This window comes from Pterocles gutturalis, unplaced genomic scaffold (assembly GCF_000699245.1).
Source record: "Pterocles gutturalis isolate BGI_N339 unplaced genomic scaffold, ASM69924v1 scaffold47266, whole genome shotgun sequence".
NCBI classification, from domain to species: Eukaryota; Metazoa; Chordata; class Aves; order Pterocliformes; family Pteroclidae; genus Pterocles; species Pterocles gutturalis.
In genome coordinates, this window is record NW_010107202.1 from 32020 (window position 1) to 57166 (window position 25147).

The 25147-nt window shown below is 39.8% G+C and overlaps 1 protein-coding gene across 1 annotated transcript in view; it reads right to left on the reverse strand.

The window, feature by feature from the left end:
* Nucleotides 1-25147, reverse strand: part of BTRC (beta-transducin repeat containing E3 ubiquitin protein ligase) — a gene marked incomplete at its 3' end in the record, with an annotated part of 63677 nt that overhangs the window by 31870 nt on the left and 6660 nt on the right. Inside the window, exon 2 of the mRNA XM_010088013.1 lies at nucleotides 19125-19214. The remainder of the gene's footprint in view (nucleotides 1-19124; nucleotides 19215-25147) is intronic.

Consider the following 25147-nt stretch of genomic DNA (forward strand, 5'->3'; position numbering starts at 1 on the left):
TTCTCACCCATATCTCCAAATAGTTGTGGCCTGGATCCGAATCAGAGACAGGTAAGAGAAAAGCCATGTTGACCGAACTGCAGCAAGACATGGCATCAGCAGCACTTCCCCACGCACGCATGCCCAAGCACTGAAACTTGCAAGATCTCTGATCACTTCTGTATATTAGAAGCAATATATCTCCCATCTTCATTTAGGAAGCAGTTTGCAGCCGATGTTTTTGTGCCTTTGTTACTTCCAGACTGTGTAACTTAATGAAGTCCTTGGTGTTAGGAGATAAAGGGAGGCAGCAGCTAGTGTCTAACGCAGCCCTTCTCGTGCAAACACATTATGTACTCCAAGCATTGGCTTCACTGCTGGGTGCAGCGGGAGACTTTCAATTGCAAGGTAGATGATCTGTGTATGCAAAACAGAAGAAGGAGGTACCTAGCAGTCGAGGTTAACTAGAACTTTTAGATTTAGATTTTAACTGAAGCCAAGTTATAGTTATCTGATGTTGATGTATTTCATTTATTGTAAGCAAAATCTGAAATTCTTTTTAAAATATGCTGAATAGAGAATTACATTTTAAAAGGCTTTCCAACTCCGGGCTTGACAAGCCTTTGCAATTGTATCATCCATTCTTTGTACCAACCAAACACCAGGTTCTTAAAGAGTGTTGCAGATACACCTGCTCTTTGGCTTTTCAAGTTGAGAGCATGCAGGGTTCAAGGGACCTCTTTGGACATCCAATCTTGACTTTCAATTCCATAACTCCAGCTACTTGAAATTTTTCAAAAACTGTTGATTTTGTTATGATGCATGTGTTCTCTAAGAACTGCAACTGATTCTCTCCATAAATTATTAAATTCCAAACTTACCTTCATTTAAGACCTGAACCAGTTTCAAAACTCAGGTCTCAAACAATGAGTTAACTGACTGCCATGTCTAATCATCTGCACTCTTCTAAATCAAGTCTCAAAATACTCCCATTACAACCCACCTCAGAACTGTGTGGGATTACAAATCATGAGCCAGAACAGGGCTGACAGATCTAAATTAACATGGCAGGAGAACAACCTGATTCAACTCTGTAGTTTACACAATTTTGTAAAATCCACTGACTTGAAAGAAAACAACACATGCACTTAATTGGCATTAATTAAACAAAATTTTTATTACATACAATCAAAGACTTACAAGGAAGGTTTACTTGTCAGAAAGAGGGCTTTCTTTGCTCAGAAATTACAAGTCTTAGCTAATTAACAATCTGATTTTTTTGTAGTATAGTTGTTAACTTAAGTATTTTTCACTTTTATTTTCTTCTAAATGAATTTTAGCCTAATCACAAAGGCTAGTGTTTAAATTGACAGAAGTGGGGGTCAGTAAAAACAATGCTGAAATCTTTTAATCATAATGTGTTCTAACTAAATTCTCCATTTGTAGTCACAAGGGTTTCACTTTGTGTTGAGACGCAACAGGAAGACCTCAGACTTCAGGGACATGAGAAGATAGTTAAATCTGAATTTGTGCACACAATTAGGACAGACCTATCATATTTTACAAATTCAGAGCATCATAAAGGCACGTTTGCCTGTTGGACACAGGACCCAAACAGTCTGGCTACATACAGCGCTCTTTTAACTCCCTAATTTCAAACTACTCTATGAGCTGAGCAGGTCAGACTACCTGTCTGTCAAGATTCACTATTATGGTAAAATAAGTAGTGGCAGCTACTTTGAACACTTTTTTCAGATTTGTGAGAACAACTACTTGGTTGCTCATTTTTAATTCTCCTCAACAATAAGGTTCAGCAATGTATACAGTGAGTACTGCAGTCTGTCTCCCAGCCGCATCCTCAACTAAACCGTCAGTCACACGCAACAAGAGATTGCCTGCCTTGTTGAAGTTATCTTGGATATGAGCTTCCACAGGCAGACTACTCAAATCTATTGTTGCAAACTACAGATTGTGTTAAATATACATGAAGGAAAATACGGAACAGTTTCTTTTTCTGCACAACATGAGTTATTTCCCATCCTAGGTTCGCTCTGAGAAAACTCTAAATTTTAAAATCTGCCAATTAGTGGCAGTGACTACTGGTAGACCTAATCCAATCAAGCAGTAGTATTTGCTGAGTACAGCAAAGGGCAGAAAAATGTTCCAAGGGAATGAACCAACCGGGATACCTGACAATAACAAGGAGGAGCACGCAGTCATTTGTCCAAGCTTCCTTTTTCTTCCAAGAAATACAGGTTGTGTCGTTGCCTTAATGTGACAGTTGAACCATAAGCTTCGCATCAGCCAGAAGAATTAGATCTTTACACATACGTAAGACTGTTAATAGCTACACTACAGTTTAGGACAATAATTTAGCACTTTCTGTGTAAGCGAGAGCAATCAGAAAAGTAAATATAGATTAATTCATCCTAGAAAACAAACTCCTCAACCACAAATGCTCAAACACCTTCACCATTTCTCTTCCCTCATTTCTTAAATTAAGCCACACCCCAAGGACCATTCAATTTATCCTAGGAAAACAAAGAGAATATGATTGCTCTCTAAAAAATATGGAGATAAAACACCAAAAAGAGAAGATGAACTATTAAAACAAAAGGAAGAAACAAGCCAAAGAACCAGCGGTACAATTTCACCATGAATAAGCTAGCCTGGAAACTTGGAGAGGATTTCCAGTTGTTAGAACAATTGGGTTCTGGAATAGTCTTCTGATGGAAACAGAATGGAAAAAAGACCTCAGGGTAACCTTTAATTGGTTGTAAGCTGAAACTCACCAAGTTCACTAAAGGGACAAAGCAGTATCTTCAAGACCTGCGAGGTAGAATGACACAAAACAGGCAATGGCAAGAGGACATTCATCACTTTATTCCTCAGAGTATATGTAAGAGGGCACAGATGCAAACTTGTTGAACTGACTTTCAATGAGTAGACAACGTTGCTGGTGTTCTGGTTTCAGCCGGGACAGAGTTAACTTCCTCTTTTCCCTCCTCCCTTTTAATTGTCTCCCTCATCCCCAGGAGCAGGGAGGGTGTGCGAGCGGCTGTGTAGTGCATGCCACTAGCTGGGTTCAAAACCGCTACAATGGGACTGTGGGCTCCACTCTGTTAAATATACAAAGGTAAGGGCTTCATTCCTCTATCATGGATGATGGGTGTCTGCTTCACCCAGAAAAAGACCTGTCAATTTTCAATCTGGCATGTTCCCAATGAGCTTAAGCATACCCAAGATTTATGAAATGTACAACCTACACCTTTCCACTAGATGCTGAACTGCTGAGTTCATGATTCACAGGAACACTATTTATTCTGGTATGGTTTTATCCATCTGTCTCAGCTCCAGGAAACTCATAGGTAACTTCAGACTGCCCTGAGGCTATATTCACTGTGTCTGCAGTTGGTTCAAACCTCATGGTTTCTGATGCATTTATAACAAATGCATTACCTGGTAACAGAGAATATCTCTTTTCATTGCCTCCAAGTAAACTCTCAGAGGATCTGGGGCAAACCTTTAAGTTGTTCATGCATGTGATATTTGTACGTTAGATGAAGAAGAGATCCAGATCTTAGTAATCCACATGACCTTAAGAGTCCCTGATAGGCGCTTCTGCTTGAGGAGTTACCTTCAAATCACTTACCACTGACTGGGAAGACTGGGCTGTGACCTGCTGGGCAGTCAGCTGTTGTGACTAAGAATATTGTCTCCAGGTACAATTGTAAAAAGAAAAGATACATGGCTGATTTCAACATTGTTGTTGCCTTCTGCTAGCTTATACCTTTAACTGAGCAGTTATCTGGTTATAGGTTGCAATGTGTATCTGCCATTCTTGGGACCAAGAAGAGCAAAAGCTCAAGCAGGTACCATCTGGAGCCCGGTATGATTCCAAGTAAATTCTTACAATTGGCAGGATCAAAACTTGTCCTGCCAGTTGATGGTGATATACTTCAAGAGACAGAATAATAGAGGCAAGTGTCTGACCTCCAGACAATTTATGTTGAGTCACTTGAGGCCCCACATAAGGTGAAGAGTTCTTTAGTTCAGTATCAGGAAAGTCTGAAGGTAAATGTGTCTTCACGTGAGGACAGGATTTGAAGCCTGTTGGTCTGGTCTTTCATCCTAGAAAGGATTCTAAGTGTCAGCACTCAATGCAAAGAAGTTACTATGGTGAGAAATGGTCAGAAATGAAGGTAAAGACAGTTACATATTTGGAAGTAAACTGAGGGTAAGACATCCAGTTCCCCAATGAGAACTGTTTTATTCTATCAAACACTATTGTAGGAGATGAGACTACAGACTCAACAGCATTGCCCCCATTTCCCAACTGACAACTTACCTCTATGCAACCTATAAATTCACATTTCTCTAACCCCACCTTCATGTGAACTACAAGATACATTTTAGGGACTAGTACTTTAATATATGTATTGATTTCATCAGTACAGCTAAGGTTTTATAATCTCTCTAAAGACAAACTACATTCTGTAATAGTTCATAAATAACTGTTTAGTCATTAAAACCTTAATAGGAAAACTTAAATAAATGTTCTCCTTGTGTTTTTATATTATACACAAAAAATTCAATGTACTTACATTTTATAGATGATATACCACATTGCATTACTTGAAAAACAAAGTTACCATGTATCACACGATGACTCATATTGTGTATATGAAAAGGGGACAGTGAAAATCAAGTGAAAACTTTGAATCTTCCAAACTTTAAAGTGTTTCACCTATAAAAGACACTACTGTAATTTTAAGCAAGAAAGGATTTCTTGGAAAAGGATATTAGACTTGCTATTACTTTTTCAAACACACAAAAAAATCTTCTAAGTTAAATTGAGTCTGGAAATTGTGACCTAATTTAACACGGTTTTGGTTGTTTTTTTTTAAAAGATAAATTTTAAAGAAAATCTTGTTGGTGTTCTGTCAACAGCTCGTAGACAGTTTGCTAGCCCCCACAGAGCAAAGAATGGATAATTGGAATAAGTAAAATATGGAGAGCTTACCTAGAGGTTGGAAAATTCTAACACATAATACAAACAGGCTTCGTTTGGGCTTCACCAGTAGCATTCAGGAAGGCTTCTGGCATGCTGGACAAAGCATACGTATTCTATGAAGTGCACAGGTATAGGATCCCTGGAGTCTAACATTCTGCTTGGGGCCATAACAGGAGAAATACTTTGGGAACTTCTGCTACTTAAACACAGTCTGGTGTGTGCTTGGTTGCCTGAGCATTTGTTTCGAGCTGTGTGTTTACTGAGGATGTGGGAGCTATTTGAAAGCTATAGAGCAGGGTGAGAGAGAAGGAAGGGTTCTGGGAAAATTTCTTCCTGTATAGGCTCTAATTACTTATTATCTTTATTAGATCAATTAGATGGCTTGTCCATATGGCTTGCCCTGCAGCAGTACGCCCTGCAGCAGTTTGTACAGGGATTCTGGGTAGCCTGGTCAAAGATGAAAGCTACTTCTCTACAGAGGAGTCCTGACTGGGTGAGGATCTCTAGATCACAGAATGCAATACAGCTGTATCCTCAGAGCACACACAACACTGTTTGAGAACCTAGCTGGTTCAAAGCCTTTGTGGTGGCCTCAGGTCATAGTTAGCTTCACGTCAGTCAGTATACTGCCCTATGGGGTTCCCTTTTACGTCAGTCCTGATGTTCAGAAATTTACACTCATACAAGGAGTATTTTAGAGAGAGTGTGATGAACAGGTGATGGTTACTGAACTTGTGATGAAGACTGGTGGGAGTTCAGAAAGCGAGCATATACCTCTGTGAAAGGAAAGATGAACTTGCAGTTAAAGCAGAAGACTAGACTGTCAGTAGAGCTGGAGGACAACTTTTACTCCTGGTTCTCCTCCTCTGAGCCTGGCTAAGACACCCCTTTTCCTCTGTGATATTGTGGAGCTACTTTGCAGGGTGTTGCAGAGTTACGTCACTGTTCCCTAAGCCAGCTGAGCCTCAGGGAGAAGACACAAAGTAGTAACACTCTACACATAGTTCTGATCCTGAAAGATGGTAGACAAGAACTTGAGAGTGATCAGGCAAAAAAGGTCAAGCAAAACTTGCCAGAGAATGAGTCTTCCCCCGGCTTGCTGGGGAGTGAATGTCCTCCAGTCTCAAAGCAGCCTCTCAAACTGAAGGGGCCAGAACAGGAGGAGTTACACATGGGGGTGTGAAGAGGCAAGAAAACTGCACAGAGAAAATGCAAACCACAACTGAATATGAACATTCACAATATTTAAAATTAAATTAACAGAAAATAGGATCCAAAAAACAAGCAAGAACTTCTAACACCAACAAAATCATCCAGTTGCAAAACCCAAGCAGTAGCTAGAACAAAATTATTTTTTTAGGTTAAAAAAAAAGATTAGCTGTACGTGCATTTTAACATGTATGTAAACATTAACAATCCTTAGGCTGCCTATTAATTCACATGTGGCATATTTACACTATTTATGATATTATGCCCCATGCTGGGACATCCCATTACAGAGTCACGGTAGTGGCTCCATACTTAAGGTGAACTCTGCAACACATCGCCTCTCTCCTGTTATTCTCTTGCAGTAAGACTACTTTTGGGCAAGAATTTACCATGTGGTTTCAGCCCACAAGGGTATCTCTTTGGGAGCTGACAAACTGATTTAAGCACCAGTGGAATAACTTACTGGGTTTTGTGTTTTATTAAAGGAGAACAAAAGGCTTGGAAAGATTTTTGGTGTTTCATGCAACAACAAGAATGTTCGGCTTAGAAAGTGGCCACTTTTCTTAAGACTTTCCCCTTGCCTCCCATAAGAATCATATTCGATTGCAAATTTGACTGCACCACTGGCAAGTGTGTCTTTCCAAAGATGAAAGTCTAACACAGCCTTTTAAAAATGCAGATGGACTTAGGGAGCGAGAAGGTGCCAGAGGAACAGAGCCCAAATCAACATGAGGTGTATACAAACAAAAATAATGTTTAAGTACAAAACATGCTTCAACTGATACCATGTTTCCAGATCCCCAAATGTCTAATAAGGAAATGCTAAGCAGCATTATCCCCTTTTACAGATGGAGGAACTGAGACTGAAGAGCAGAATATGCTAAAGACAAAAGATGTCACAAAATCTGGAGCCATAATTCCTAATCTAAAATTCCTCCTGTGAAGCCTCATTGCTTACTATAAACAATTTCCTACCTAGATTTCAGTTATAAAAGCAACTTTTGAACTTCTCTGCGAAAGAGGGATGCTGTAAGTCCAGTCCTCACCCCAACAAACACTGGAAGGATGAATTAAGGTTTGTGAAGCACTTAAATTATAGGGGAAACCCCCAGGAGGAAGTTTATATTTCCATATTCTGACCAAGGCTTGAAAGGCATGCAATAAATGCAGCCCAGGGCACAGAACAAACAACACAAATAAAATAAAATATTGAACAGCTGTTCGTTGAGTGAATACTGTACAATCCCCCACACCAAACTTTATTTCTGCCTGAGGCTGCAGGGAGCAGGGGGAAATAGACTGAGGTTAAAATAAAAATTTTACTTTGAAGGGTTAAATAGTAGCAAAATTATAAAAAATTGGAACTGTTTCTTAAAAAGGAAAACATTAGACAACCTTAACAAGCAGAAATATAACTGGTTTAGATAGTACAAAAGGTCTGTGACTTATCAGATTAACTTTTTTGCAGAGATGTAACCACAGAATAACAGAATGGTTTGGTTTGGAAGGGACCTTAAAGATCATCTAGTTCCAACCCCCCTGCCATGGGCAGGGACACCTTCCACTAGATCAGGTTGCTCAAACCCTCATCCAGCCTGGCCTTGAAATGTCTTACAAGTTATAGAACTATGTGGATATCATCACAACCATTCATTTTTAAAGAAGGAGGAGGGAAGAGGATACATCGCTGCTACAAAGTCAGAAAGCTCAAAATACTACTGAAAGCAAAGATAGTGAGATCTGCCTAGAACTAGAAACCAAAAAAACCAACCTCACACACACATACCTTGCTTTCTAGATCATTTATTTACTGCTACCTACCTAAAAGCAAGTAATGCAAAGCTGACGGGTGGGTGCGAGCTTACAGTGGAGCCACGCGAACAGCCTGTACAGTTTACTGGGTGCAGCGTGCTGATTTTTTTGGCTTCTCTCACAAATGGATAAGATTTTACTTTCTTTTCAGTATCGAAAAGTGGGATACCTAGAAGCATAGAGAGCCTGTGTCTTGACTAGAAAAATTAAAGAAAAGCAGCAAGGACACCGTGCGCAGAATGACAGAGCCTCACTCTTCAACCATTACAACTTCTTTGGGAATTATGGGGAAGGAAAAAAGTAATGCCTGAAAAACACAACGCAGAGAGCAAGGAAGGAAGAACAGGAACCATGTTAATCAGAAATAGCTGGATTCCCCTGCACTGCAAACATTAATACTATTTTGTAATACTTCTTATTTTCCAGAAATCAGCCCCAAATATCACTCTTTTTCCCACATTATTTTTTCCCTTTACAAAAATACTAATTTTCCCAAGACTTGTATTCAGATCTAACAGATCTAACAGTCATTAATTCCAGTCTCTATTTTTAGAATGTACTTGAGAAAATTGCGATTTTATCAAACCTCTAGGGAAAAAAAAAAAGTCAATCTTCTTAGCAATTACAGCAGCCAAATATTTCAAATAATAATTTATTGTTGATAAGTGAATAAACTGAAAAATATTGGTGCAAACAAAACCACCGACAAAAAATAAAAACACAACAAAAAGGAGCATTAGGAAATCAACGCCGTATTTGATCCCTTTTTTTGCTGCTGAAAGGCACAAGGCACGCACAGCATTTTTAACTGAGGAGTCTCATTTCAAATATACGCCAAGGAATCTGATTTCAAACATATACTAAATAAGGAGAGGAGTAATAAAACAGGCAGTCCCTTACTCTAATTTTATCCATCTCCCTTCTCTTCTTTCCTTGATGCAGTGAAACTTTAAATCCAACACTGAACCCCGTCTCTCTCTATTTTTTTTTTGTAAACAGTGATCAACATTTTCCTAAATGACCCCCGAAAGGACCTCCTTTGAAACTACTCATTAGTAACAGCCACGTTTGCAATATTAACTTGGATGTGGCTGTTTATTAAGATCTTTTAAGGGGTTTAGAATGAAGACACACTGCCGGTGTACAGGGAGCACAGAAGGGGTAATTTAAAACCCATGTTTTTCCTCCCCCTCACCGAAAACATGCCCAGCATTGTGCAGCTGTGCTGCCAGCTTCATCACTCCCTCCATCTCCACTCTTGCTAATTAAAAGGTTGATCACAGAACAATGCTCTTCTCATTAATTTCAGCTTTCTGATTGGGCAGGATTCCCACTCGCTCCGCCTGATCTTTTCCACACTGCTGAAGTTAATGTGACAGGAGCCCGAAGATGGATTACCCGCTGCCATATTGCCCATCACCTCCAATCAGCAGCTATCTGGGTAAACTGATTGTTCTAATTTGCTCTCATTATTTTTACAATATCAGGAGAAAATAACGCACACAGCTCACTGTCAAAGCCGTGAAAATCAGCCATTAGTTAAACTCAGACACTGAGTGGCTTTATTAGAAGCACTGCAGTTTATTGATGCAGCTTCAGTAAACTAAGATAATACCTGCCTTCTTTAAACACACTTTTTGGGGTATATTTATGTTGAAAGAAAATATTTATTAGGATACTTTCGTAAACGCTCACCGTCTCAGCCTGTTATCTTGATATGCTGGCAGACAACGAAGATTAAGAACAATGGAGGCTTGACTTCCACATAAAGAAGGGCAAAACATGCAGCATTATTCACACAGCAGCCTGCCTGCATCTCTCGGCTACTATTCTACAGTTTAAATAAAAAACATCTAGTACTAATATGATAGGTGAATATATAAAAACATGATAAAATTGCATTAAAAATGGTACTACCATAAACACAAACACGGTACAGGCATAATTGTGTGAGCTACATGTACAAGGTCAAAAATTTCATTTTGGGTTTGGGTTTTTTCGCTAAGCAAAGAAGCCTGTGTAGCCCGGGATCAAAACACAGAGACTGAGAGTAGGATCTCCAAATAATAAGGGAAACTGTTTTGTATGGCTGGGAACTATTTTGTCCCCCTACACAAAAGCATTGTGCTGCCACAACTTGGGAATGAGTCAGAGCAGAAATGTCACTCCATACTGAAGCCTCACAGGATCCCATAGTTAAGAAAAGAATAAAGTATTGTTAGTGGTATGAAATCAGGCATTTTTTACACTGCAGTAGTGGTAAGAACTGCATTGAAAATCCTGGACCTCTAACAAGTCTCCATGCTATATATAAAGAGACCTACATTATCTTGTCTGCTGCCTATCTGAATCTTAGCAAAGGGAAAATGCTAAACAGAGGAATTAACAGAAAGATGATATCTTAAATCTTGCTAAACATAAACCTTAAACTGGTGTCTACGATGCTGTAACTTGCAATGTGCTCTAAAAGTGACAGGCAGAGTGCAGCAGACTGATTTTACTTTTAAATAATATCTAAATTAGATTAGTTCTTTGTGTAGATCTGCATGAACCAGAGGGGACATTCATCATTGTGCCAAAAAACTGAAAATTCACCAGAGTACGCTCAAAGTGAATGGTTCTAGACCTACGTTTTATCTCTCAGACATAACATCAAGATGCTGTGCCAATATGCATGAAGCCAGCTAGGAGCTGCAAGAACAGCAACGGGAGATTACCAGGATACCAGAAAAGGTTTAATTTTTCCCTTTTAGATTATGGATTGCTTGGGACAGGATCTGTGGCTTCTCTGTCTTGTAAGCACAAAGCATCCCTTTCAATACTTGAGCTTTTTTAATATTTAAACAGCTTAAATATAAGGAAGGGTATTCTCCTCCCCCCTCCCAACAGATGTAATTCTAGTTCCCCCTTTCCCCCCTGCTGTAATTTAAAACGCTACAGCTTTCATTACTGCTTTTTAATATTTTTAAATCCCGATCAGCTAGAGCTTTGCTTTTGGGGGTTGATTTTTCCTCCCTCCTAGAAAAGCCACCTCCCAGCTTTGTTTGGTATCTCTTTTGACCCTTGCTAATGGCTTTCTCTTAGAGGGGCGTGCCATGCTTTTCTCCTTAAAATTCCTGCACTGAAAGACTGCACCGCACCACACTCTACAAAACGTGCTGATGGCACAAATTACAAGCCCCCAGCCGAACACTCCAGCCCCCACCATTCGGGCAGATTTATGTGGGCTCTTGCCGACGTTATTACAAGTCAGAGTTTATTGGGAAATTGTTACATTATGCGGAGTGTCTAACAAATTGCTTATGCTGCTATAATTGGATTACAACAGCCGCTTGCTCCCACCGGTAAGATTAGGCAAGTAGGACTCCTGCCGATCTCTGAGCGTTAGCAGTAATTTTATTTGCCTTGCCTCTCTCCCTGCCAGCTGTCTGCTGAAAAGGCACAGGCTTGTTCCTTGGCCCTAACAATGCAATTACAGCCCTGCAGATCGCACTGTTTGTGCATTAAGTACAGAGCCAAAACGAGGCGAATTGATCGTTTGACTTTTGGAGAAGCCATGTGATCTCTGCGTGCGGGTGATCCGGCATGCATCGCTGGGCAATGCTGCAGTACTCGCCTGACGATGAACTCGCTCCACACTATTCCCCCCCCCACCCTGACATCCGCTCCTAACCGCAAAGACGTTGGAGCCTGCCCCATATCAACCCACATCAGTCTACACAAACGGGCTCATTTTCAGCAGCTCTCTTGCCCGGCTAAACTCAGAGCTCACTCTGCCTTCTGAAAGGTGACACTTGACCACACCAATGGCAGCCCCACAGTGGGCTAAACGATGAAACTATTATTCCAGTGTTTCACACCACAAGCTTTAGCGCAAGAACTGGACGTACTTTTCAAAGAACTTTTTCAATTATTGCATTTGAAAAACACTGAAAACATATCTAGTTAATGTCACGTTAATGATATTTGAATTCTCTGTGATCTAAGGGTGCTGCCACTGCAGGTGACTACTTAAGAAGCAGTGCTTCTCTTTGTGTTTGCCACCATTTACCACTAAAGTCACCAATTATTTGAATTCCAAACTGTTTCACACTTCCAGCACAAAAGTTCCCAAACTATTTTATAAGTGCAAGTCCAGTTTTTTTCATAACTCTTATCCTGGTAACATTCCTGAAAAGCTTAACACAACAGGACTCGAATGAAGACCTCAAGGCTGTAATTCTTTATGCAGAGTACCCATCACCAAACCAGCAAACACTCAGCGTGGAACTACAGCATGTGACACTACACAGAATGCAGGTGCAGGGGAATTTTCATTGAGGTTGCCAGGTCAAGTTCTAAATTTTAGATTTCTATTACATCTTCACTGCTTGTATACAGAGAGGATCCCAGGATGATTCAGTTTAGAAGGAACCTCAGGAGTTCTCCAGCCCAACCCTCTGCTCAAAGCAGGGTGGCGTTATGAGGTCAGACCAGGCAGTTCAGGGCTTCACCTAGCCTGGCCTTGAAAATCTCCAAGGATGGAGGCTTCAGAGCAGCAAGCAACCTGTTCCCATCAACTGTCATCACCACAAACAAGTGTTTCCTAATAACCACCCAAACCTGAGAGGAGTTTCTAAGACCTGTGTGGGAGCCCTTCTAGTATTTACTGAACTCAATTCCACAGGTGACAATTTGCTTTCGCGAGATTCCAAACCCAGGGCTCCAAAAACTAGAAACATCTCCATTGAGTTAACCAAACTTTGGAAATGATTCTTCATATCAAGATTTTGCATATCACCTGACCGACCATCCTCACTGCAGAGCTTTGAGAACCGATCTCCAGAATACACTTAGAGACCCTCAGCTAGAAAGCAATTCATGAGTTAACTATTATATTACTATTTCTTCAAAGTCTCTTTCACATTTAAAAAAAACCAAGTGTAATTCTTTTTTTAATTCCTGGCTTCACTGACATGCAAAGTCATTTTGGGCGGTAAGAGATGCATAAATGACAACCACTCCACAGTGTTTGCATAACTGAAGACTAAAGAAGCCGGTTTTCATGTAGTTTAACACTCAAAGAAACTCTGAACAGCTGAAATGTCTTATAAATAGCTCAGACCCAGAGGAAGTGCAAACGTCTGCATTGTGAATTGTAGATCTTAATTACAGACAATGGCTGGTACAGCAAGTAGCACAAAAAAAAAAAGAAACAGTTGCACTGTTCATGGTTGGCAATAATTCTTCAGGAAAATATTTACTATCAATCAGTTATGAGAAAAGGGACTCTGCGCTCATAAAACAGCACGTTGCTTCTCATACCAGGACCATTTTGCTTCAGCATAATCTGAATTTAAACAGCTTGTTTCCTGCGGATATAATTTTGGAAATAAATAAAACAAGTCTATCAAAATCTGGAGAATGTGTATGGTGGGGTGGGGTGGGGGAGCAGGAATATCACATTTCTTTCTCAGTCATTTGCAAAGAGGTTATTAGACCAAGGGGAAGCTAAAGCATAAAGATTGCCTTGACCTAAGAAAAAGTAAAAAATTAGAAACTCGCAATTAAGATAAATTCGTATTACTACGAAAGGAAGAACATCATTAGGTCAAAGCTTTGAGACAAACCTCTCAATTCTGTTTTCTACTTGTGCTGTCTAAATACTGTGAATTCAGTTTCAAAGCACCTCTTGGTCATTAAGCAATCACAGCAATGTCCCTGCAATACTTGCCATTCACACAACCCTCTTTTTACAAACAGAGCACCTACAACAGAAGGGTAAAATGACATGATTAAATCTCTATTAGCCAATGACAGAGAGCATTTATGCAGTTTGCAAGGGCCTCAAAAACTGTCATCCCAGATAAAGGAATATCCAAGCCACAGCAGGGGACACTGCTACCAAGGGGTTTGGAGCTGGAAGGATGTCCACCGACAGCCCCTCTGCCTCATTACACAGAAGCTTAACACTAAAAATTGCTGTATGGAGGAACATACTTTCTCATTAAAACAGCGGAAGGAGTATCAGGAAACTGGATGTAGTTAGCCAAATAGTATTTGTTGATAATTAAATTGCTCTTATTTCAATCTCAAGGACTAGAAAGGCTTCAAAAGCACTGGAAAACTATCCATTATCTGAAAATACACCAACTCAGCGGTATATCACAGCAGAACTCCGAGTTGGTTGTGTTGTTCATGCAAAGTAAATGCAGGGACACTCTCAGGAAAGAGGAGTCATCAATCTTTGACATAAAGGGACTTAAGAGTACAAGAGGGACACTCTTTAGATCAATTTGTCCTACTGCCAACTCGAACATCCAGCCTGAAACTCTAAATGTTTGTTTAATAAAGAGTACTCGTGGTTTCTCCTTTGAATTCATATTAAAAAAATCTGAGCTCAGTGTTATTACTGTGCAGACTATTTTTACTCTAAAAATTCGGAAGCAGTGATGCAGAAAGAACTGACAAAGGAAGGTAGATTTCAATTACCAGCTATTTCCACCACTCCTTGCTTTAGATGAATCATCCTTGAATGTAAAATGTGTAGCTACAGCTAAATAATACTATGCATCTTTGAAAGAAAATTTCACATAGCATACTGGGAGTGCCAAGCCCTGTTCTGCGTTCCCAGAATTGAGCAGAACATAGCTCTGTCCCCTGTACGTTACAAACAGCTTGACCAAGCAGGCAGAACATTACTACATGCTTAAGCAGGACTTTTCATCGAAGGGTCAAAAAAGCATCATACAGTTAAATTTCTGCAAGGAGAGTATTATTCAGTTCCCTTTTGAAGAGGAGCAAGAAAAGCCATCATGGTCACAGAGAATAAAATCACAGTGCTAAAAATAAAGGATATAAACCCTTTCTAGGTTCCTAGTTCAATACTGTAACCACTGCAGCATGCACACTTAAAAAAACCATGAAGAGCAATCAAAGATTCCCTAGAAAATACAACATGCTTAAAAGTCCCTTGGTTTGCTGGGACCTTAAAAAGCACAAGCAGTTATCCCATGTGGGTAGGCAATGAGTGGCCTGAAACAGAAGCCTAATTTTTCAAAGGTAGTGTGCTTGACTGTATTTTTCTGCCTCCAATTTCACGTACCTCAGATAAAGATAGTGGCAGAGAACCTCCCTCAGCTGCTGTGGAGGTCAGTAGAAACCTCGAGATGCTGTATGCCATTTAGAAAGTGTCTTTGTGCTGTCTCTGGCAGGTATGCCATAGAGTGCCTATCTCTGGCACACGTAGGAAAGAACTCTATGTGCAAAATGAAACTGAGAACACTTCTTTACATAGCAAATACAGATGAACTGGAACTGACTGCAGGAGCTGATAAACAGTAAAGACCTATCTAATAAATACAGGAAATGGTTACTGACTGTAGAACTCTGAGATCAGCTGTACACTGGTCTCTTGCTGGGAAAGAAAAGGGCACTTGGAATCAGAGGTTATTTCTACGATCCAAAGAACTGCAAGATCTAATGGATTCCAATGAACAGCAAAACTCAAACCTAACACAGCCCACATTATGAAAGGGTGAAAAGGCACGATCTCTATTTGAAAACAGGAATATATATAATCCATCCAAGCAAAGACTCAGCCAAGGAGACTGGAGACACACCAGAGCATCATCCCCCACTGTACAGAAAATAGAAAGTGTGAAGGTTACCAGAGAAAGCAAGTGGTCCTGGATGCAGAACAGAAGAGAAACTTGTTTGCACACAAAGGAGCATCACAAGAATCCTAGTGACACACCAGATGCCAGGGGATTTTTATCTGTGCCCCTCTCTAATTGAGGATGAAGCACACACCAACACCATTATCTGGCCTGAAGATACTGGCTTACAAAATATGGAACAAACAATAGGAACAGATGCTCATTTGGCCAGGTTTCAATAAGCCTCATTAAAACTAAACACCCTGTCCTTGGAGCTCAGGTTCATGCTACATTTCTACCTTATTTAAGCACCTAGCATCAATTCCTGAGAAAGCTGTTCACTTGTGGTTGCCCACCAGAAGTATCACAAAAAGAAATCCTCCCACAGACATTTCTTTGTTTCTACAGAGACAAAAAGGTGGATATTACGTGTGTGTGTGCGTGTACACATATATATAAAAACACAGAGATTGCATTTCTTTTTTAAAGATATCAGGTTAAACATACATCAGACCTGTTGATCACTCAAATGCAATGGGCAAAAGGATGCTAAAAGATTAACAGAAAAACTGCTGAGGATGGAAGAGAATCAACGTTACAGATCACGCAGGTGACATCTGTGCACCACAATATACAATTTTTAATTCAAGATCCCACCTCTTTAGTCACAACATGAGCACACTTGAAACCATTTCTTCTACTCCTTATTTGCTTCTACACAAATATGCCCAAGTACCATCAATGGAGTTTGAGAGGAGAAACACCTGAAAAGCACAGCTAAGAACAAAATACAAAGATTCATCAGAACGTGATATTCTAGCTTTATTTTTAAATGACTGAATAAAACTAGATAATCCATAGGTTTGCAAAAGCCCCAGAGCACCTGGCTGCACAGTCAGCATAACACTGTACAGAAGACCAGGCAGACAAGGTTTCCTAACAAACACAGACTTCCTTGAGTTGTCAAAAAGACAATAGTCCTATGCTACTCTCCATAGATGAAAATGCATATATGTTTATAATAAACTTCTTTTCCCTCCATTTTAGAAAGAATGCCAGTTGTTAGGTTGGTAAGTTACACCTGACAGTCCTCTGCAGAAGCATTCCTTCACAAGAGAGCTTGATGTGCTTCAGTCTGAAAAAAAGATATCTCAATATTGATGTGTGTGGCCTCAAGGGAAACGGCATGTCATTCTTTGAACAAACTTTAGAAACATCAAGCACATGATCAGCAAATTATATTGATACAGTCTTAACAGAGCAAAATTTTCTCTTTTGCAAGTAGGTGCAGAATCAGAAATCCTGTTTTCCGAAAAAACATCATCCCTTGCAGACTGACTCACACTTCTGACAAGCAAGTGATAACGCTGACTGTGGCTCCCAGTCAGGGCTGATACTGCACTGCAGAATCCAAAAAGTAAATAATTATTTCCAAAGTAATGCTTTTTGTCTTTCAGAGCCAGTTTAAAAAAAAATTGAAACTCCTTTTCCAAAAAGTGTTGCAGATAAAGAAACCCACAGTTATACTTCCCAGTATTACCCTCCTGACAAAACATTTTGAAGTCCAAGGCTGTAAGACACACCAATCATGGAGGATAAAACCTGCCATGTGCACAAGGCTAGGAGAAAGCCTCTGAACTCCTTAAATCCCCTTTAAGCCCTTCACCTAGGGAACACTTAACAGTTGTGCCATTTGCCCGTGCCATCACTGAGCCATCTGCATCTAGCTAACTGGATTTATAAATGCTTCAACACTTACGGAATTTGAAAGACAAGCTTTCTTAGAGCCTATTTCATTTTAGTTTGTAGCTCGGACGGCAAAGGAAAGGAGTACAATAGCCAGGCAAGCTATTACTAGGGGAAATACTTTAAAACATATGCTTTTTCATCTCCAGGGTGATGGTTCAAATTCATTCTCAATAACATGAAACAAGTCTTGCTGTTCCTGCTTTGAGCCCTACCCACACCTCTTACCATGATCCCACTGAAACATAGTTTTAGGAGAGTTTATTATTTGGCGCATTAGGATGTTAAAGGCATGTCATTTCAGTTAAAAGAAGCATCACGTAAGTTTGCTGCTTTAGTAAGATGATCAGGTCAAACAAGATACAGGTACAAAGCAGATGGGGTTGAATGGGTGTGCTGTGAGCTGCTCTATGTCATCAGAATGATGCTGTATGCCCATACAACTCAGTCAGAGCTGCTCTGATGCTTTGCTCAGAGTTTCACCTACTTTGTATCATAAAGCACCTTGGGAAGGAGTGTGCAATACCAGTCATCTTAAGCTAAGAGTGGAGGTGTCGGTATTAAACATTAGTGCTTTGTACCAAGATTGGTAGCTTCTCTCAGAAGTGCTTCTCCACTGGAAGGTAACCTGGCATGTCAAGCACAGTTTACAAGCGCTAAGTCACCTGCAAGCACCATGACAAACTTTTATGATGGTCAGTTCCCTCACAGGAAACAAAAGTAATGGGACACCCAAATTTCACCAGCAAAATCACAGCAGAGATTTAGCTGGGAAATTATCTTAAAGGCCAATATAAAAGTGAGCCCCATAGGCACAAGGCACCTTTAACAACCATTCAAAGTATGAAGAGAAAAAAAGAAAAAAAAGAACTTCAAGAAGATCAAGGAATACATAACTGAAAGAGAAAACAAGCTTTTGAGTGGTCTGGTTTGTGGTGACTGAGGAGGAACAAAATGCCAGCTGGTTTTGGTAACAGATGGCTGCATGCACTGATCTGTCCTGCGTGCCCATTCTAAACTTCCTTTCAGTGGAAATATGAAGCTTGCACAAGGCTAAAAGCATCCTTTGCCCAGCCTTTCTATACATATTGCATCATGGTTCAAATGTTTTCCTTTCGCACACAGCCCTACATGTATGTTATTTTACGCTAGTTACTCTGAATTTTAAGAAAAGAGGGTGGCTAATGGCACCTCATCTTTTCCTATCACATCTACTACAATTCTCAAGGAATTACTGTTCTCTGACGGGCTAGTATATCCATTTTCTTACCATTCTGACTCCGTATCTCCCTCCTCCCTTTCCCTTAAATACAGCATTCACTGTATTTTAATGGAAAGGTCTGTCTTTTTTTGCACCTCCCCTCTGGGAGCTAAGAGAGGAGACCAAGATACTAAGAGCTCACACCTAGTATTTTTACCATATATCTGGACATTTATCATTTGAAGTTGCCACAGCTACTTACACAGCAGGCATAGGTCGCCCCACAGGCAAAGCCTATTACTTGTCTAGCAGAATGAACCCTTCAATCCGAGACATCTCTAGATGCAAGGAATCACTTCCAACGGAGAAAAACATCAAGTCTGAAAACTCTACACTGAAGGACAGAAAAGTCTTCCCAAAATACATGCTTTCTGTCTAACTGTAAATTTTAACAAGAACTGTTCTTTGATTAAAAATGAACAATCTGCTAAAAAACCCTCAAAACCAAAGCCGTTCTCTTACTTACTTTGGCCACACAATTTTCAGTCTTCACAGCAGTGCTTCCCAGACATACTGTTTCCTGGTTTAAGCACAGTCTGGCACAGCTGTTGTAGGTCTGCAGAAAGATTAAAACGGTTATGAATAGAAGAACACTGTTTTCTTTCAGGCACCATATTTTTGGCACAGGAAGCCACAACAACTCTACTATATTTCCTTTTTCCTAAGGTGTGAACGTTTTGAACCAAAATAAACTAGTTTACAGCAAAAGCCTATGTTGAGGACATGCATGTCCTCTGAGAGGCTATGTACAATTGTATAGCTTTAAGATACAAGGAAAAAAAAATTCCTCTCATTTCCTTTGAAAAATGAAAGGAAAAAAAGCTCAGTTGTTTGGTCTTTCACAACATACTGCATAACTGCACAAATAAAGCAAGGTGATTTCTACATGCTAGTTGTCACAGTGTATGTCAAATGTTACTAAACATCCCCTGGCTTTATCAGGTAAAAATACATGGGGACAGTACAAAGGTTGTGATCAGAAGGGAGCAAATGCAGACCACATCTCACTTGTATTTAGTCTTCCCAATTTTGGAAAGCTTTTTCTTTTAAAGCAGAATGTCTTTTTTTTGATAACTCATACATTGTCCTTTCCAGAGGACCCTCAGCTGGGGCTGCAGACTCTCTAATCTTTGCAGAGCACATTACTCATAGTCTCTCCCTTTTTTAAGGGCAGCATATGAACAGTGTTTATGAAGTGTGCCTAAAATCATGCTTTGGCTGATCTGGTTACTTAAACTAAGATACCTAAGAACTCAGGAGTTTCTAAGGGAGGCTTCCCCTCCCTCCCCCCCAACTTTCAGAGCCTTTTTAATTACTACTTGATTAAGCTCACATTTTCTAGTAGTAGTAGTAGGATAGTAGCACCTAAGAGCTCCGGTGTTGGACTAAAACCCCAGTGGCTGTTGCCGTTTTCACAAAACTGCTCCCAAGCAAAAGTGGCAGTGGAAAAGCAAGCACAAACTTGCTTTGTTGCAAGAGTAGTAAGTGGACCACAAAGAAGAAGTTGCTACCTCAAAATAGTTACATGGGGAAAACCCAAGAACCGTGTTGAAAGAGCATGGAATTAAACTTGCTACAAAGACATTTCCAAGAGCACTAAGTAAAACATACTAACATTCATGATATTTTTAAGATTCCCTTAAGGGGAGGACGCACAAAGATTTGTAGTGAAGTGCCTGTCAGTTCTCTCCCTGTAATATTTGCTGGCAATCTCTGAAGATCCTTCTTTCAGGGCTTGCTACAAATTTCTATTTGTTTGATTTGAAACTAATTCAACCCCAAACCTGCCATAGGTTATAAAACCTGTAGGCAAAACCAGCATGCTAAGGGCTTCTAAACCTCTCCATCTGCTCCAAAGCTATGCCATCAGAGCCAGATTCTCTCAGTGCTAAGCACCAAACAAATGATCTCCCTTTTTTGCCCCTCTGCCACAGGCCTGACTCTGCACAAGATGCAGTCAGTAGCAACACACAAACGAGCAGAGGAACACCTTGCAAAGTGCATCAGAGGCTAGAATGCAAAGAGATTAAAAGGAAGTTATGCTGAGTGACACAAGATGCATCCACAAATCCAGTGTTCCTAACAGTTTCCAGCTCAGGAGGACAGTAAGCAAGCACTAATTGATGGGAACTGAGCGTTCACAATCAGTTTATAACATTATTCACCTAAGATCTTACGATTCTCATTAAACATTCCCTACTTCCCACCATGAGAAATCAGTATAGTGGTTTTGGTGTTTCTGCACTGGTCTGGCACAGTACAGACACTTGCAGAAATTCAGCAAATCACAGCCCTTTCTACCTTACTTATTCACAGACCCTCTTTAAACTTCATTATGAAACAGAAACAAAAAAGAGCACAGAAGCCAAATCTTCTTCATCACTTTAGCAGTTCATGTTTTATTTCTCAGTGAGCTCTGTAACCAGAAAACAACCAGTGACAGACAAGAATGCAGAATATCCTGGCTCCAGCAGATCTCCTTACAAGTTACAACTACAACCAGCAGCCAGCTAGCAATTTCTGACTCTGGATCCAGACGGAGAAACTAAATAATTCAAACACACAAATCCTTTCAAAGTGCCGTGCAGATGAACAGAGTGCATCTTTCAGCAGGGGAGGTTCAGATTCAAACTGAGATTAGGCCACAAGCAAACAGAAGTCTGATGGACTCAATTTAGCCTCTTGCAAATATCTGCCAACATCATAAAACCATCACTCTGGTATGCACAGCACTTTCTCCTCAGAAGAAAGATCAGAATGGCATAAACTATTATAAATTGTGGCTTAGATGTAGCGGCCCAACTGGTGGACAGAAAGTTGACACCATCTGCTTTGCAGTGACATTCAGACAATTAACAGACAAACTTCATTTTATAAGCATCATGTTAGTTCAACTCAACCAGATTCTGAAGGGGAAAAACCATGGGGAGTTGATATGAAGCTTAGCTTTGTTCATTATTTACATTTATGTAATTTAACCCATTTATCATAAATCTGTGATTAATTTAATTCCTGAGATTCCAGTAGCAGTACTTCTGCACAACTTATTTGCTACATACTGTAAATTTTATGAGCCCTGACACAGAGAAAGCTACTACTAACTCCACTTTGCAGCCACAAAAGCATTTACTGAAAGCAACAAGGAAGTCTGTGGCTCCATGAACTGAACCATGAACCAAACTCAGATCTTGTCAGTCTTTTTCCTCCCAAGACAGGTATGCACAAACCTTGGCAGCAAGCCAGCTTTTTAAAAGCCAGGCTTACAACAGGCTTTGTTTCCCATTTGTAAACGTGAGAGAACAGACAATCCAAATACACAATATGGAATACTAAATACTGAATCTAAAAACCCTAGAACTTTCTGAGGAGGAAGCAAGCTCATTACACCACTATTCAAAAGTTGTGTGCATGTCAAAATGTAGACACAAATAACTAGCCCAACGTATTGCTTAATTTTTATTATTTTCATCCACACATCATAGCTCAGTGGGAACAGCACCAACTGAACTTCCAGCATAACTTGTTCATCAAATCCCACAATACCAGGACTAGTGGCACCTGATGGAACTAGTACAGTGTAAATTTAAAACAGATAAAATGAAATGCTTCTTCACACAGCAGGCAGTGAACTTCTGGAGCTTGCTGCCCCAGGACACTGTGCAGAGAAACAACAGCAGCAAGTGGAAAAAGGGATTAAACTAACTCATGGACAGCAGGTCCATAGAGTACTCAGCAGAGACATCCCCCAGGAATCCCCAGTGCAACAGGAGTAGATGCTGCAGGAGCAGAAGGGGAATGGAGCACAGAGAGTAGCCAGAACTGTTTGCTCTCATTCAACAGCATCTTCCACTGACAGTGCTAGTGTTGGCACTGGATGAGCAGACTCTGGGTGTGACTGACCTTGGCAATCCCTCTCTGCCCTCAGACAATATGCCAAGGATACTTAACTCTCCCCTTCTCAACCTTTTCAGCCACAGAAAGGAAACAAGAACATGCTTCTATTGTGAGAAACCACTTTTGTACCGTAATGTTATTATGTAAAGGTCTATGTAAATACCAGATTACCAGATGACCGTTTAGTCCTTCAGCAGCTCTTTATCTCTCAATAAAAGTAGTGGGAGAAAAAAGAAAATTAAAAGGAGTTATGTATAATGGATTCAACCCTTCAGGATACAGATTTGAGAATAAACCATACAGTGATCTTCAGTTCAAGGTCCATTGTATTTTTGCAAAGTTACAAAGTTCTTCTGTTCTTATTTTCACATTCTCACAGAAGAATGCATTATTAGCCTTGTGGGAGGAATAAAAAGGGTAAAGAAGATTCACATGCATATTCTACAATATGTTTTAAGAGGTTTCAAGCAAAAACACAGAAGAAAGCCTAGATCTTCCTTAAAGTCCAGGGGCAAAAAACAGAGGTAATGTGACTCTGCTTAACAGGTCTCAATAGAAATGTATTGATAATGTTGCGAAGAAGCTGCATCCGGCTCATGAAGTCAAGTCACGAGAAGCTGTGAGAACATATTATGAAGGTAGTACTATATGGCTGCCCTCTTCTAATGTTTCTCTGTTGGCAGCAGTTACTGGTTATCGCAAGACATAAGACTACTACTGGACATGGAGATTTGACTTCATCTGGTACTGTTACATTTGTGTTCATAAGCTAGGAGTTACCAGTGAACAGACCTAAGTGAATGCAGAATGAATGTCCTATCATCAAGTAATAATGCAGAGCCCTACATTTCAGGTAAAACATTTGATGGTGTCTCACCCTACCTGGCAACATCAGAGTACCTCTTTTCATTCATTCCAATGCCTATAGGAACATTGACTAACCTGGAAGAAAACCAAAACCAGAACCAAGCCTCAGAAAAGCAAATTTCTCAAGCTCACCTTTAAAGCTCGACCCTTTCATGAGTCTTATTGAATCTGCACCAAAACTGTTCAAGTTTCTCCTCACTTTTCATCACGATAGGAAGTTTTTTCACTGAGGAAAAGCAGTCTGAAATGGTAGCCTGGTTCAACATCACAGGCTGATAGCTTTGCGTTGGAGGGCTTTAATATGTTTTTATATTGCATATAAAGCATGCAAACATAAACCAGTTTGTTGAAAACTACCCTTTTTGTGGAAGCTGGCTGTAATTCTGAACAAGTTTTCAATTTTCACACTGCTGCTAGGGTAAAACATTTTAAAGAGTTTAATTTTTACAGTGACTTCAATGACACGAGATTATCTAACAAAGTAATGGTTAATCAATAGAGGGTTTAGTTGTCAAGTGAAACATATAACACACTAAAAGGGATTGATTGCAACGCTCCTCCTTATTTACTGGAAGGTATATATTTAAAATGACACAAACTTGTTACCAAGCTGCATTCCTTTAACCTTGCAAAAGCCATTTGAGAACAGTGTTAAGGAGCCCTATAGAAAAACAAGCTCTAATGAAAAAAAAACCAAACCTACAAATATATGGCAGCACCAAATCATGTCAGAAGCAGGGGAACCACAAAGCTGTATTCACTCTCAGCCAAAGGCTTAAAATGCCACAGAGACGCTAGACTATGGTTCACTAAAGATAGAGCTGTATCTGATCTCATTCTGTAAGTGTCTTTGGTTACATTTTTCTTTTTAAAGAAAGTATGATCCTGCTCTTTAAACATAAACACAAACACATAAACATTTCTACTCTTGTCAGCACAGCAGATGAAAACTGATTGCCAACATGAAGCCTCGAACCCCAGGCAGAAGTGTGTCTGTGTACGTGTGCGCGCATGCAGCTTTTCCACCAACTGAAATCCACTTCTTTGGCCATTTATTCCAAGAATCCCCAGTGCCCGAACAAAACTACACTTTTTAATAGAAGCTGCAACCCAGGAGTTCAATAAGATTTCCCCCTCAATAGTTAATAATTACATGATTTATCAGAGAAAGATAACACTAATAAAAACACAACAAAAAGCCAAAACCCATACCCTCCCTTCAAGTCATTTTCAGGGAAAAGATTATTAAACCGTTCTTTTTGAACAAGGGCTTTTGTAGCTAAGCACAAATTGCCGAACAGTTAGAAAAAAAGTTATTAGACTCAGAAGAATTCATCAGAAGTGGGAAGTTATATAAACAAATCACTCCAGAAGATTTGGAAAGATCGCTTTCATCTTACTTAGAGTCTTAGGAGACCTGCATTAATTACCCTTTAAAGGTCTTTCACATGGACTATTTAAAATAAACACAATTTATTTATTTATTTCAAATGAGGTGCTTCTTCTGAAAGAATTAAGTAATCTCAACAAATTTAAAAACGTTTTCATAAACAGGTAATTAAAAAGACAACTAGAATTAAGTCAAGCTGTAAGACGTTACCCAGGATTCACCATGTTTATACCCTTAAAATGAAATTTTTGTTATCCCCTAGTCCAGTCTTGGGAAGGGTAGTCTCCACAGAAAGTCCTAAGACAAAATAAAGACTAGCCAAACAAAAAACTAGATCA